This window comes from Lycium ferocissimum, chromosome 1 (assembly GCF_029784015.1).
Source record: "Lycium ferocissimum isolate CSIRO_LF1 chromosome 1, AGI_CSIRO_Lferr_CH_V1, whole genome shotgun sequence".
Lineage (NCBI taxonomy): Eukaryota > Viridiplantae > Streptophyta > Magnoliopsida > Solanales > Solanaceae > Lycium > Lycium ferocissimum.
The window spans coordinates 64346343-64360928 of NC_081342.1; the positions used below are offsets into that span (position 1 = coordinate 64346343).

At 33.8% G+C, this 14586-nt stretch overlaps 2 pseudogenes; both read left to right on the plus strand.

Moving 5' to 3' along the window:
- The first annotated feature begins 8107 nt into the window (after positions 1 to 8107).
- Positions 8108 to 8763, plus strand: LOC132066281 (translocator protein homolog; annotated as a pseudogene).
- Positions 8764 to 9049: 286 nt separating this feature from the next.
- LOC132066290 (cytoplasmic 60S subunit biogenesis factor REI1 homolog 1-like) lies at positions 9050 to 14572 on the plus strand (annotated as a pseudogene).
- Positions 14573 to 14586: the final 14 nt, after the last annotated feature.

The following is a 14586-nucleotide window of genomic DNA, read 5'->3' on the forward strand; positions in this document are numbered from 1 at the left end:
ATGATTTGGTAAAAAAAATTGTGTCGTTGAAATTAAGAAAGAAGGAGCAAATTAGGGAAAATCTGATATGCAGTCAAAAAGGAGGAAACATGTGGAGCCCCAAAAAGAAAAGAAGGAAGAAATTAAATGGAAAGTTGGAACGTGTGGAGAAAGAAACCAGATGGAAGGATTTTTGATTTTTTTTTATTTTATTTTTTATGGAATAGGGAAAAAGGGTAAATGGAATTATCAAGAATTTGTCCCTTGTAAAATAATATTTTGACGAAATAAAAATTATAACACGTCGTTTTAAAATACGAGCTTCAAAATGAGTCCAATATTGATATACTTCCGAGCAATTGTTTATGAGGTGAAAATTGTTGATCTTTTCTCCTCTATTTAATTATTCTTGGGCTTCTAATTTAATAACTAGTACAATATATATTATGTCAAGATAATTAATAGTTAATATGTAGAAAAATAAGGATTTAGCAAAGTGTTTTCTTGTAATTGATTTGACGAGTCCAAACCCGAAAATAAAATGATGACGAACCATTTTGAAATTTTGTGATAAAGTAATGCTAGTAAAGTTGATAGTAAAATAGTGAAAATTAATAATAGTGAAAATAAAGTGTTTAGATCGTCAATAAATTTAGAAGCTCCAGGAAATAAATTGAAATAAAGACAAAATTGGGTGTCAACAATCCATGTATTATTTGACATGATAGAATGCATTTCATCATCAATAGCTTCACGCCAAAAAGGAGCATCATGGGAAGATACTGCTTCAGCGTAACTTTCAGGATCTTTTTCAACCAAATAAACTTGAAAATCAGGTCCAAAGTTCTTTGGTTGGGCTGATCTTATACTGCGCCTCAGATGGCTTTCTTCCACGGACTCAACTGTTTTCCTTTTAAGAGGAGATGTAAAAGAACTTGCATCTTGTTCTAAAGATTCTTTTTTCTTAGGAAATATATGCTCAAAAAAGTTAGCATGTAAGGATTCAATAATTGTGTGAGGACTTAGAGTCTCAAGATTTAAGAATCTATAAGCCTTACTGGTCTGAGAATAACCAATAAACACACAATCTACTCCTCTATAGCCAACCTTAGCCAAATGTTGATCCGGTAATCTAACATGAGCCAAACAACCCCATACTTTAAAATAATTTATATTTGGCTTTCGGTTCTTCCAAAGTTCATAAAGGGATGCCTCAAGTTTCTTGGAAGGTATTTGATTCAAAATATGACAGGCTGAAAATAAGGCTTCAGTCCACAAATTTCCAGGCATACCAGATCCATAAAGCATAGGATGAAAGTCCTATTTTTCCTTTCTGCTACACCATTTTGTTGTGGTGTATAAGATGTAGTCAATTGTTTTTCAATGCCTTCTTTTTCAAAAAAATCAATAAATTCTTATTTTAAATATTCTCCACCTCTATCAGATCTAATTGATTTAATCTTCAAACTCAATTTATTTTCAACTTCTGCTTTATATGTTTTGAAAGACTCAAATGCCTCATATTTTGTTCTTAATGGAAAGACATATGTATATCTTGAGTAATCGTCAATGAAAGTGATAAAATATCTCTTACCATGACGTGACAAACAATCCATCTCACAGATATCGGTGTGAATTAATTCCAAAAGTGTGGATGTCCTTTCAACCGTCTTAAAAGGTTTCTTTGTTATCTTGCATTTATTACAAGTAAGACACTTAGTGGTATGATCTTTTCCACAGTCCTTAATGAATCCATTTTTCACCATAAGTTGTATGGATCTAAAATTCACATGACCAAGACGTTCATGCCATAAATCTAGAGACTCCACAATATAAGCAGAAATATTTTCATTATCAATATTGAGTTTGAACATTCCATTTGTAGCATAGCCTTTTCCAACAAATATGCCATTTTTAGAAAGTATAAATTTATCCACCTCAAAAATCATTCTAAAACCTTGCTTCGAAAGAAGCGTACCTGACACCAAGTTCTTCCAAATTTCAGGACCATGCAATACGTCCATCAGCGTGACTATCTTTCCGGAAGTAAACTTCAATTCAACAGTTCCTTTTCCCACAACCTTAGTAGAGGACGAGTTTCCCATATACAAATTCAACTTTATCGTCCCCCACTAATTCATAGGTCTTGAAAGCATTTCGATCACCTGATATATGACGAGTTGCGCCAGTGTCTATCCACCATTCCACTTGATTTCCTGCTACAAATGCTTCGGTAACCATTACTACAAATTCATCTTTTCCATGATTATTTGCCTTTTCTTTCTTCTTTTCAGCTTTAAGAATTTTACAATCACGCGCATAGTGACCAAATTTGTGACAGTGGTAACATTCAACCGACTTAGAATTGGTACTAGTACGCTTACAATTCATACTTCTCTTTGCCTTCGGAATTTTCTTATTAACAGATTCCTTCTTGGTTGATTTTTCTTCAACCACATGAGCTTTCATGACGGGTTCCTTCAAAATATTATTGTCACGATATCGAGTCTCTTGTTCAATTTGCAAATGCTGCAACAATTGCTCAAGAGTCAAATCTTCTTTCTTGTGTAAGAGTTTGCTTCTGTATTCTTTCCAAGAGGAAGGAAGTTTCGAGACAATAGCACCAACATGAAAATTTTCATCAAGAGCAATTCCAGAGATAGAAATTTTATTAGCTATAAGTTGGAATTCTTGCACTTGTTCAGTGATTGACTTATCATCAACCAGTTTGAACTCCATATAGTTTGAAATAAGAAATTTCTTTGAACTCGCCTTCTTCGCCAAATAGATATTTGGAGAGCGTCCCAAATATCCTTAGCAAATTTGCACTTGGTATAATATTGATCATAAAATTTGTTGGACATTCCTCCAAGAATATAATTCTTACATAAATAATCATCATCTTTCCACTCGGCAATTTATTCTTTAATCAAAGTAGCCTCGTCAGTTGCTACCTCAAAACCAGGAGCATTAGGACAAGGTTGTTCAAGAACATATGCCAACTTCAATCGTCTTAAAAAGAATTCCATCTTTCCACGCCATCTAGGAAAGTCTTTGCCATCGAATATTTCAAAATTAGGATTAGGTAGAGATGCAACACCATTCAATGTTGATGTAGTAGCCATAGAGACAACTATCTTCAAATTGTTAGAACAAGAATGATAATAATAAAAGAAATCCAAAATAAACTTGTTTAGCTTAGAGGCACGTTAAGACGTTTCTTGAAGATAGTTGGAGTCTCTCCCACGAGCAAACAGAAGAATAAATAACAACTCTATCTTCGGGATTCAACTAAGCCATAACAAGTAGCATTCAAGAAAGTTGCTCTTCTATTCTTGAATTGGTGATTTCACCTTTTGATCAATGTCCCTCTAAAGTTTTAAGGGGAAATTGTTTTCCTCAAGTGCTTACCTTTTCCAAAAGAATGAAACACTATTTATAGAATAAAAATTACATAACATAAAAGTTTTCATTAAATAGGATTTAAAATAGGTTCATGAATTTTTCTTAAAATACATGCAACTTTCATGTAACTTTCAAGAACCTAAAACGTAAAATACTAAATGAAGAATGTATCTTCAAATTCACATTCATTTAGTTTGGAAGACTTTTATCAAATGAAATGTTTCAAAATTAATTAAAACATTAACTTAACATCTTCAAGATTCAATTTTCCTCTGCTCGTTGAACACAGTGTATTCAACAAAAGGAAGTACCAAAAGTTACAACACCTGCAATGCCAATTATAATTTATCATTGCAAAGGTATATCCGGAGAAAATAAATTAAAGTTGTATATTCAAAGGTATATCAAATATTAGGTGACAGAGAACTTGAGAGGAAAAATAAAGTGGGGAACACACTGGATGTTAAATACAAAATCTATGTGATCAAAAACTACAGCAGTTATCCAATGAAATATCAGCAAATAAATCTGTGGAAATTCTGATGAAAAAATTATTAAATCATACCTTCACTCAAATGATAGAAAATGGTAACCTTAAGAGTGACTTTTCCAGTGAGCTTACTAGAGAAACATACAGAAAACTGATCTGGGAGAGAATGGGATGTTGCTCACTTATGTACCTGCGGATAAAAGGGAATGAAAAGATGATTAATTAGTATATATTCTTGCCTCATTAATGCGTGGATACTGGGGTCCTTTAGGGCAGATTGAAGAGATCAATAGCATATAAAATTATGAAAAATGAGGGAACAGAACTTACTCCAATCAAAACTTAACTAAATTATAGTGCTTGTGCTTCAAGAAAAGATGCACGCTTACTTGTAAGACACATAAATCTAATCCACAATCATTTACATTGGAACAAATTAAAGAATCACTGAGCTATGGAGGAAAATAGTAAATTTACTCAGATTTCAGTTGAAAATTACAGCAAAAGTGCTAAAAAACATTGACAATATTAAAGTGATTAAATTTTTTGTTCTAGTTCCTATCAAGCTGTTGAACTACAACTGTCATCAGTGACATTAAATTGAAATCATACTAAAATGCTTGAGACAAAGCCGCTCAGAGGCTGTTGGGGCCATTGCTGTAAGTTGCACTTTATAGAAGACTTCTATTTGTGTTGCCACTATATAAATCTTATGCAGGGGCCCCTTGGGATGCTATGGCATCAAACTTGTGATTACGCTTTCAGTTGATGGTAGGAGAAGGCTAATGCTAAATATGTTCCTAGGTTATAGGTATACACATGAGAGTTAAATGTGTCATGATATGTTTTACTGGCATATCATATAATGGATAGGGAGAAATGTCTATATATATATTTTTTTTTTTGATCCGTAGTCCTTCCGACCTACATTTTATTTTGTTCTATTTGTAGAACTATAAAGATGGCTTTGTATACATATGACGTCCCTTCGAAGTAAAACAACAATAAACTTTTCTAAACTTCTCCGGAATTTAACAGAGGATCATCAACTATAAAAGCAGTTTGTCTTTGAGATTGAGTAGCAACTTCCGCCGAGGATAGTGCAGTGCTTAAATGATAACTAAGTCGGTGCTTTTCTTGTATCAGCTCTTTTAGATTGTAGTTGCGACAAAAATGACTGTTTTCTTTTTGACGATACGCACTGTAGTATTTTCGTCTGTGGACATCTTTGTTCCTAATATTTCTATGTTGTAAGAAATTACAATTTGGTTTAATTCTAAGAAGAGGGTAACAAATGACCCTTTTGTGAGCAATTGACATATATATATAAGCTTCACTAACCTTGTTGCAGAGTGCAGTCTTCTCATAATTGTAACGTCGCTTGAAGCTCACATATGCTGTTTAATTTTTTGCTAAATCACCGGCATATGGAATTTCACATTAACCTGTGTTCTGCAAAGTAAAATTGAAAGATTTGAAAGTCATTATGAATATTACACCTGCAAAAGATATTTTTATGTACTACATTTGTCATTGGATTTCTTACGGCAGTACATCACAGTGTTATTTTATGTCACTTAATATAGAATTTATTGCGAAAAGAAACTGGAAGGCACTTTGGTGGCCTTTTAGGCTTAGTAGATCTTTTGTTCCTGCACAAGGTATCCCTAGAAATTATTGTGAATTCTATAGTTGGTAACCTTGGAAGGTAAAATTTAAAGGAACTGGGCAAGTTTTGGATGAAAACATGTAGGAATATTGTGCAAAGCTTCAAATACTGGGATTTCCTCCTGTATTGAATACCTTTTATAACAGCAGTGGGACTATAAATTTGGACTCATTTCATTGGTGATTAAATTTCTGCTCTGTACACTTGGCCCATGACAGACACGTGTATTAAAAATTCTCTTTTAACAAAATGTGTTGACATTTTAGATATAACACACACATCACTATTTGGGTTCATAGCCTTGATTGCCAGCTTCAACTACTCTTTGCTTTTTCATCACCATTTTGAACGTTAACTTTCTGGTGAGCCTGCAAAATGGAAATATACAGAGGTATATTTACTTTTTTGTCAAAGGTATAAATTAAGACTAAAACTAAAACTAATTTGCGTAACGCTCCTCCTTAAATGGAACTCACACAACTTATACAATAATTTTACACTTTATTTGTTTCAAGCTTGATGCAGTGTACTCCAAACTAATTGTTCTGCTTTTTCACGCTTCAAAGTTTAAATCTTAAACACTCCTAAAATTTGACACATATTTGCTACGCGATCTCCAAAACGGCTTTGGTAAGAAAAATGGCAACCTATAGGATGGCTATTCAAGATAAACCTCTCACCCAAGCTGCGAAATGAATATAAGTTTTATCCTTTCTTAAATTTGTCAAAAAACAAGAAGTTACACAAATAGCGGCCATATGGGGAGAAAAACCAGGATTTGCTCAGTATGGCTGAGAGAGATCTAGGAAAGGGAAACAATATTCTAACGTGGGTTCGGATGAGAATTTTTTTTCCTTTCATTTTTGTCTAGATTACAATGAGAAGAGATAAATTTGGTTTTTGGTTGAAAAGAATTTCTTTATCATAGTTCAACAAAAAGAGAGTTTATTTCAAGAAACTGCTGGATCTGTAGAGATATTGACAATATGACGCAAATGTATTCTTTGTAATCTAGATTGCAGAAAAGAAAGAGAAAAACCAACAGGTAATATGTCAGTGTAGCTGAAGAAAAGGAGGAGCTATAGAATGAAAAGCTGGATACAGGCGCACTTACTGATAATCCATTATGATGAACTCTTGCATTTTGCTCCCATTATTAGCATATGTCCAAGTACGACCGTTAATTACAACGGCAAGAACATCTTGTAGTGAACAAAAAATGCAAAATAACTCAAACAATGATAGAAATTATTGTGTTGTAGTAATCAATGAACTATATGTACAGGGATATGTTGAAATGCCAAATTCAGATCCAATGGGGTGATAGTCGAGACCATCAAACGGTGCAAGTGTTAGCCGCGTTGGTGATGGTAGTAGATCTTCAGGAGGAATAATTTTTTCTATTGGCTCAACAATTGTGTTACTGTCAATTGTCCAAGTAAAGTCATGAATGGGAGTTCCTTATGCTTGGCTTGATTCCTTCACATTTGCCAAGACATCAAATAAGTGTGAAAAGGCTCGAACAGGTCTTTATAATGTCCAATATCCGCACCAAAGATAAGAGCTTCAACTTGAGTTTCCTATAAATAAAGGAATAGATTCACATCTTCACATAGGAATAAACTTAAATGCACGACTACACTATTTCAAAATGGATGCAAAAGTTTAGTTAGTTTTGATAGAGCTATGAGTTCAACAACTAATACTTGTTCATCTTGCAATACCATGAGCTGGAATTTTTTGGTCTTTTGTTGATTCTCTCGTGGCTGTCCTTTGTCAACTACTTGGATCTTGCAAGTCCAATCTTCAGTTGTTGAAGTGATTGCATTGATACTGAGTCTTTCAGCCATGTCCAGCTTATCTGAAATTGCAATATAGATGTACAACATATGTCAAAATCATAGATAGTATGAAAAAGGTATGAAATGGAAATACATATACATAGTATTTAATAAACTTGCATATATGATTTACCGGGAAAAAAATATCGTGTGAGTTCATGAAAAAACCTTTTCAATAATTTCATCATAGACTACATTGTATGTAGATTGATCATCGTTATCACCAGCAGTGGGTGGTCTGATTAATATTTTGACACAATTGGAACTTTTGGCTCTTGACAAAGCCACATACAATTGACCATGAGAGAAGACAGGTTCGCGCAAATAAATACCTACGAAGTCTACATTATTTGTTAATACAGCTAATAGTGGCGATTTCAGCTATACACAAACTGAAACTACGTTCCGTAATTACGCTCTAAACTATAACTAGTTATGAAAATTTCTCTACTTTTTATTAATATTTTAACTGTTTATCATTAATTTCGACACTAGTTTCCATTAATTAATTTATAAATTATGCTATAATATTAGTAGTATTTATCTTCTAATCAGATTATCTAAAACATAATTGCACTATTTGGACCAATTTAGTGGAACTCCAGTTATATATGCTAGACTATTCGTTAAGATAAAAGAATTAAATACAAAAAGGAAATACTAACACGATGGATATATAAATAGTGGATCCTTCCACTCTCAAAATCATTCCATCACCTGAAATTTCTCTCGACCCTTCTTGTTCCTGATTCTACTTCCTTCTATACCTTGCACTCTCTTTTCACTTTCTTAATAGTAATAAAGCAAACGTTATTATTGGATCATGGCTTCTCAAGATCAACTCAAACACAGAAGTACCAAACCACAACAAACAGAACAATACAAAAAAACTGACAACGACGATACAAAAATGAACAAAACCATCAGATCATCAACAAGAAAACAGATAGTCAAACGAGGCCTTAATTCATTAGGAATAGCTTTATCCATCCCACTATTATTAACTCTCCCAGACATCTCCTTTTTTGGTTCAAGCTACCAGTATGCAAAAATGGATAAGCCTTTTTGGATCCCACGTTTATGGGCTTTACACTTAGCTTGTTTGGGTTCTGCTTTTCTTATGAGCCTGTCTGCTTGGCTTGTTTGGGCTGAAGGTGGGTTTCATAGACAGCCTATGGCTATGCTTTTGTATTTAAGTCAGATTGCGCTTGAGTTTGGCTTGGGATCCAGTTGTGTTTAAAGCTGGAGATACTAAGGTTGGGTTCGTATTGTGTATGGCTTTGTTTGAAGTGTTGATTGCGTGTGCTAGAGCTTTCAAAAACTTGAATCATATAGCTGAGAGAGGAAGTCATTACGTGCTTTCTTCTTCCTGTATTTAACTCACTTGCAACCTTTCACCCAGATATAAATCAGAAAGCAGTAGGAGTAATGCCAGAAGCCTAAACGCCACTCTAATCAGTTGATTTTTCCACAAATTCAATAAAGATAAAGTTTTACTTTCAGAATTCTAATTAGGAATGTATTTTCTTGCAGAGGACTACACTTAAAAGTTTTGATGCAAATATTACAGTAAAATAGAACATATGAAGGTAAAACAGATGATGTTTATGAAGCAAAGTGAATGGTTATGACATATAATCGGTGGTAATATCCTTTCAAGTACCAATGAGCTTATGCAGGACTAATAATTTAATGCCAACAGACATTGGAGTAAGACAATGTGATAGTACACAACATTCTGGACTCACAGAAGAGGTTCATATTACCTCTAAAAATCAATATAGGTAGAAAATTATTTAGCAGCCTCAGCGCGCACTCTGAAGAATTTTAGACTTTACCTAAATACACATTTAACAAGGGAAAATAGGGTGCAATTATTTTTGAGGATTGAAAGGCCTAAAAACTCTGTTAAACCTAATTTGTTTTAGATATAATGATGAATGATTGAACTGTGACTCCGCTGCAGGAATCTAAGAAGAAAAATAGAAGAAGAGTTTTAAAATCCCATTGGTAATTGTGTAATGCACCAAAAAAAAAAAAAAAAGAACATTAGGAAAAACGTAGAAATAAACACTTACATCTCCATTAGCAAACTAAGGTGAACAGGTATTTATGTACGCCACTTTCCAGTCTGTACAAGAATTATTAAAAAGTAACAAACCTATATAGATTGACCTCTTAAGTTACTAAGTTAGATACTTACTATGTTAGCTACAAATTTATTAACTTTCTAATTGAACTTCTGCTATAATATGCTCTACGGACTTAAAGAATATTTTTTTGAAAAAAAATATAACTAAATTTAAATAGAGGTGCAAAAGTATCCTATTTGTGCAAATCTCCCGAAATAATAGTGGTCTTATGTCGTTAAACTAAAATAAGTGTTCCTCACTAATTTATTTTTAGAATTTAAATCCTAGAAGTGCATTTTTGTAGATGCAAATCAAATGCATAAGATGGTATTATCTACTCAGCTATGGAGTTTATATACAGTATAGAGCTGAAATATAAAGACAAGTTTAATACAATAAATACTGAAGACGTTTTCCATGCAATTTAACCTCTTTTTGTTTGATACTTTTTCATTTTATTGTAATTAAGCGATCAATAAAGTTCAGATTTGAATTGAGGATGGTATTGATAATTCAAATAACACATGAGAATATAGATTTTCCATATGCTCAAATTTATAACTTAAATCATAACTTAGGACCCGTTTGGCCATAAGAATTATTCACTTTTTTCCAGATATTTTTTTTCACTTTTTTCAAAAATTAGTGTTTGGCCATGAAAATTCCAAATATTTAGAATTTGAATTTTCTTGTTTTTAAATTTTTTCACAACCAAAACAAGTACATTTCAATAAAAAAAAATACTATTTGCAAAAACTATGGCCAAACACAACTCCAACTCCGAAATTTCAAAAAAAGTGAAAAAGTTTTTTATTTCTAATTGAGTCTGGAGGAGACTCATTTGACTCAATTAGATACATGGCATGTATTACACAATATTGGTGCTTGGTTTAAGAGCTACCAGTGCATGTTAATTATACTATCTATTTTCTCTCATTTCTCCTTCTCTGCTTCTGCACCCATGTAGAAGCCCTATTTCTCTCACTTCTATTTTTCCTCACATTTCTTCGATCTCCTCCTTTCTCTGGTTATCATTCTTTCAGGGAAACTTTGGTGAGTTTTCTTCTGCAATTTCTCTCTGTGAAATCCCACAATGTGGCCCTAAAGATATCCCAAAAGAACTCAATATACAAAATAGAACTTCACCCATTATCCAAAATAACGACTTTAGTCGTTCCTTGACTTCGAGTACCAAACGTGTGCTGTAAAAATCCAATTTTTTTTGTGTAAAATTTGCCGATGTGTAAAATTGAAAGATTTGAAAGTCATTATGAATATTACGGTGTGCAAAAGATATTTTTATGTATTACATTTGTCATTGAATTTCTTACAGCAGTACATCACAGTGTTATATTATGTCAATATAGAATTTATTGCGAAAAGAAACAGGAAGGCACTTTGGTGGCCTTTTAGGCTTAGTAGATCTTTTGTTCCTGCACAAGGTATCCCTAGAAATTATTGTGAATTCTATAGTTGGTAACCTTGGAAGGTGAAATTTAAAAGAACTGGGCAAGTTTTGGATGAAAACATGTAGGAATATTGCGCAAAGCTTCAAATACTGGGATTCCCCCTATATTGAATACCTTTTATAACAGCCTAGTTTGCTTCAAATGAGCAAAATAAAATACCAGAACTCACTCTACCGGAGAACCCCTTTAATTCCATTCACACTCAAGAAAAAAACATACCATTAAACCTACTATAAAGGACCAGTTATGGGTTAATCTTAATCAAAAAGTAGCTTTAACCCACCTTTGTATCAAACATGAAAACATATCCCAGAAGAACTGCAACAACAACGTACACCAAACAAATCCCACAACGGATCGGGAAAGATATCCCAGAAGAACTCAATATACAAAATAGAACTTCACCCATTATCCAAAATAACGACTTTAGTCGTTCCTTGCCTTTGAGTACCAAATGTGTTTTTGCAAAAATCCAATTTTTTTCGTGTAAAATTCGCCGATGTGTAAATAGAAATTGAATCTTCAGCTCTATAAGCCCAAGAATATAGTCATCAATGTAGTATCCAGGTGATGAATGTTTCTCTAAAGAATAACTATTGAAAAAATTCTAAAGCAAAATTTAAATTTCCACCAAATAACATGTTAAACGTTATTATTGGTATATATCACAAACAAAACAACTCAATAAACATACATAATAAAATTATAAAAATTAGGTAGAATATATTACCTTTTAATTGAAAAGTGTACCCAAATTTGATTCAGAAGGCCTGAAATAAATTAAGCAATCAAATCCTTCATCAGGGATAGATAACAACAGAATGAGTATGACAAAAAGAAGGGCTCATCTATTCAGAATAAATGAGCGAAACGTTAATCCTTTCCCATCCAAACGATGAAGGAACGACTTTGAGATATATTCCCCTCCTCAATACGAATAAGTTCAGGGGACAACTGAAAGCCAATAGAAGAGCAATACTTACCAGACTCCAAAAATGTTGAACAGAACAGGCACATAAATGGACTACCATAACACACCAAAAAAACTGAAATAAAAAAGATGTAACAAAACAGAGGAACAAAAGTATCAGTAATAGAAGAGTGCACCTAAAGCTGGACAGAGAAAATTACAGCAACAGAGAAATTAGTACATGCAATTGAAAAACCAAAAGTCTGGTTCCTTGAAGAATTTTCTCAAACACTTATAGAGTAAAAACGCTTAGACATATTCAATGAAAAATACAAATACCCAGCATGCCATCAAGTAGGAAAAAGATGAGATTATATATATATATATACGCATACATGGAAACACAATGTTGGAAAAAGAAAACCCACCAGAAAATTACAATTGAACGGGAAAAATTCAGCAAAAACGGTTGTGATAAGAAACTACTAAAATACAGGGAAACTAACAGATTTCGTCAAACGAAGAGGAAGTTAACAATAACCAGCAAGCAGTGATTACAATAAAGTTTGATTAAGAAAGAAATGTGTAAAATAAGCCGCAAAAAAACTATTAACAAAAGTCTAAATGAACACATGCATAATTTCGAGAGCCTCATAACCTACCTTTTTCAGGCCATCAAAGACCATAAAAACAAAAAATCCACACTTTGAAAAAATGAATAGAGAGAAGTAACTCAGCAGACCATATAGATCCGCACGGTGAGATTGAAGAAAGAAGAGAGACTCAAAATAGAAAGCTTTTCAACTCACCATACAGAGAAGTAAATGGAAATTTGCAGAAAGCAAGGACTAACGGACGAGAAAGAGAATTGCAAAGACTAAACCTAAGTACTGTTAAACAGTTGTTATATGTGAAGTGCTCCACATGCTTCTCTAAAAAGAGATATGGAATAGTGTCCAAGTTCAATGAGCTATAATTTATATCATTCATTAACAGCTAGAATTTAGGACTGCTCTGTGTTGTCCGTGTTGATTACGGAATAGACGAGAACTCATTGTTCTGTTTCTTTGTATTTATTTCAGGTAGCTGGAGTTCCTGGATTGACAGAGGCACTCTTTGTAGCCAGACAATCTACACTGGCAGAAGAAAAGAGAAGATTAAGCAAAACTCCCTTGCTATATAGCTGTGGTCATTGTGCCAAAGAATACACAAGTTCTAAGGCTCATGCTCAGCATCCCAAGCGCCAGGTCATCACAATGAGAATAGTGTTATCATCAAGCCACTTCAAAATCGACCTCAAAATGAATCTTCCAACAAGGCAGATGAATATATTAGTGGAAGTGATGAGAGCGAGTGTAAGGAGGTCGATCCAGATGAAGACACGGTTGATGAAACCATCGACTCATTGAATGAAGATAGTGACGTTGTTGAATATATTGAGGAGTTGGATCCGTGTTGTTGTTTCAACTTTCATGTGTGATTTAAAACACGATACGATAGAAAGCTACATGGTCCACATGCACAAGAAGCATGGGTTCTTCATTCGGGATGTCGAGTATTTAAAGGATCCTAAAGGCTTCCTCGCTTATCTTGCTCTTAAGGTAATACTATAGGTTTCTTTTTCTTGTTTATTCTTCAGGTTTATTCAGATACTTATGTGTGTTTTATTTACCTAACCTTTTTATCTTTTGTGTTCTCAGGTTAAAAGGGACTATATGTGTCTGTATTGCGACGATAGATGTCTTCCTTTTGGTAGTCTAGAAGCAGTTCGAATGCATATGGAAGCAAAAAATCATTGCAAAGTGCATTATGGTGACGGTGGTGATAATGAAGAAGCGGAGTTAGAAGAGTTCTATGACTATAGCAGCAGGTATGCTTTGGTGATAACATAGTTTCTAATACACTAGATCGAACATTAGATTTAATGGATTCAACTTAAGCCAACATCTTCAATGTGTAAATATATATTGTGTTTTTGTGTGTATATCTACTAAAATTTCAACAAATATTAAATTATGAATGTAGAAGTTCAAAAATAAAACGCGTTCAGTGTCTTGAAGGTTGAATTGGACGGATCAGATTTGACTCCCGAATTCGTCTCTGCATTAGAGTACCATGCTTGTAATTTTCATTCTTGTGTTTGTCTCTTTACTAAGACTTCTATTTCCCGTGTTCTAGCTATGTGGATGCAGCTGGAAAGCATCTTGTTTCATCTGAAGATTTTGACAACATTGCGGGACTTGGAAGTGGTGGATCTGAACTCGTAATAACCACAACAACCGATGATGGAGTGTCTGTTAAAGCACTCGGATCAAGAGAATTCTTGAGATATTACCGCCAGAAACCAAGGCCTATGCGCACTAATGATGGAGCAATAAGCGTTTTGTTAGCCTCGAGGTACGTATTTGACTTGTTACATGACACGCGATGCCAATGAATATTTGGTCGTTTGAGTGAACATTTGTTTTCTCGTCTCAGGTATCGAAGCATGGGTCTAGCAACTGTACAGTCGAGGGAGCAAATGGTTAAGATGAAGGTGTCGAAGGCCATGAATAGATGTGGCGTGGACGCGATGCGGTCTAAGATTGGCATGAAAAGCAATGTCATTTGTAACCTCCCTAAAAATGTACCATATTAGTCTCTTCCATATAATGTTGCATTATCTTGCAATATTTCTAGGAGTGGAAATGG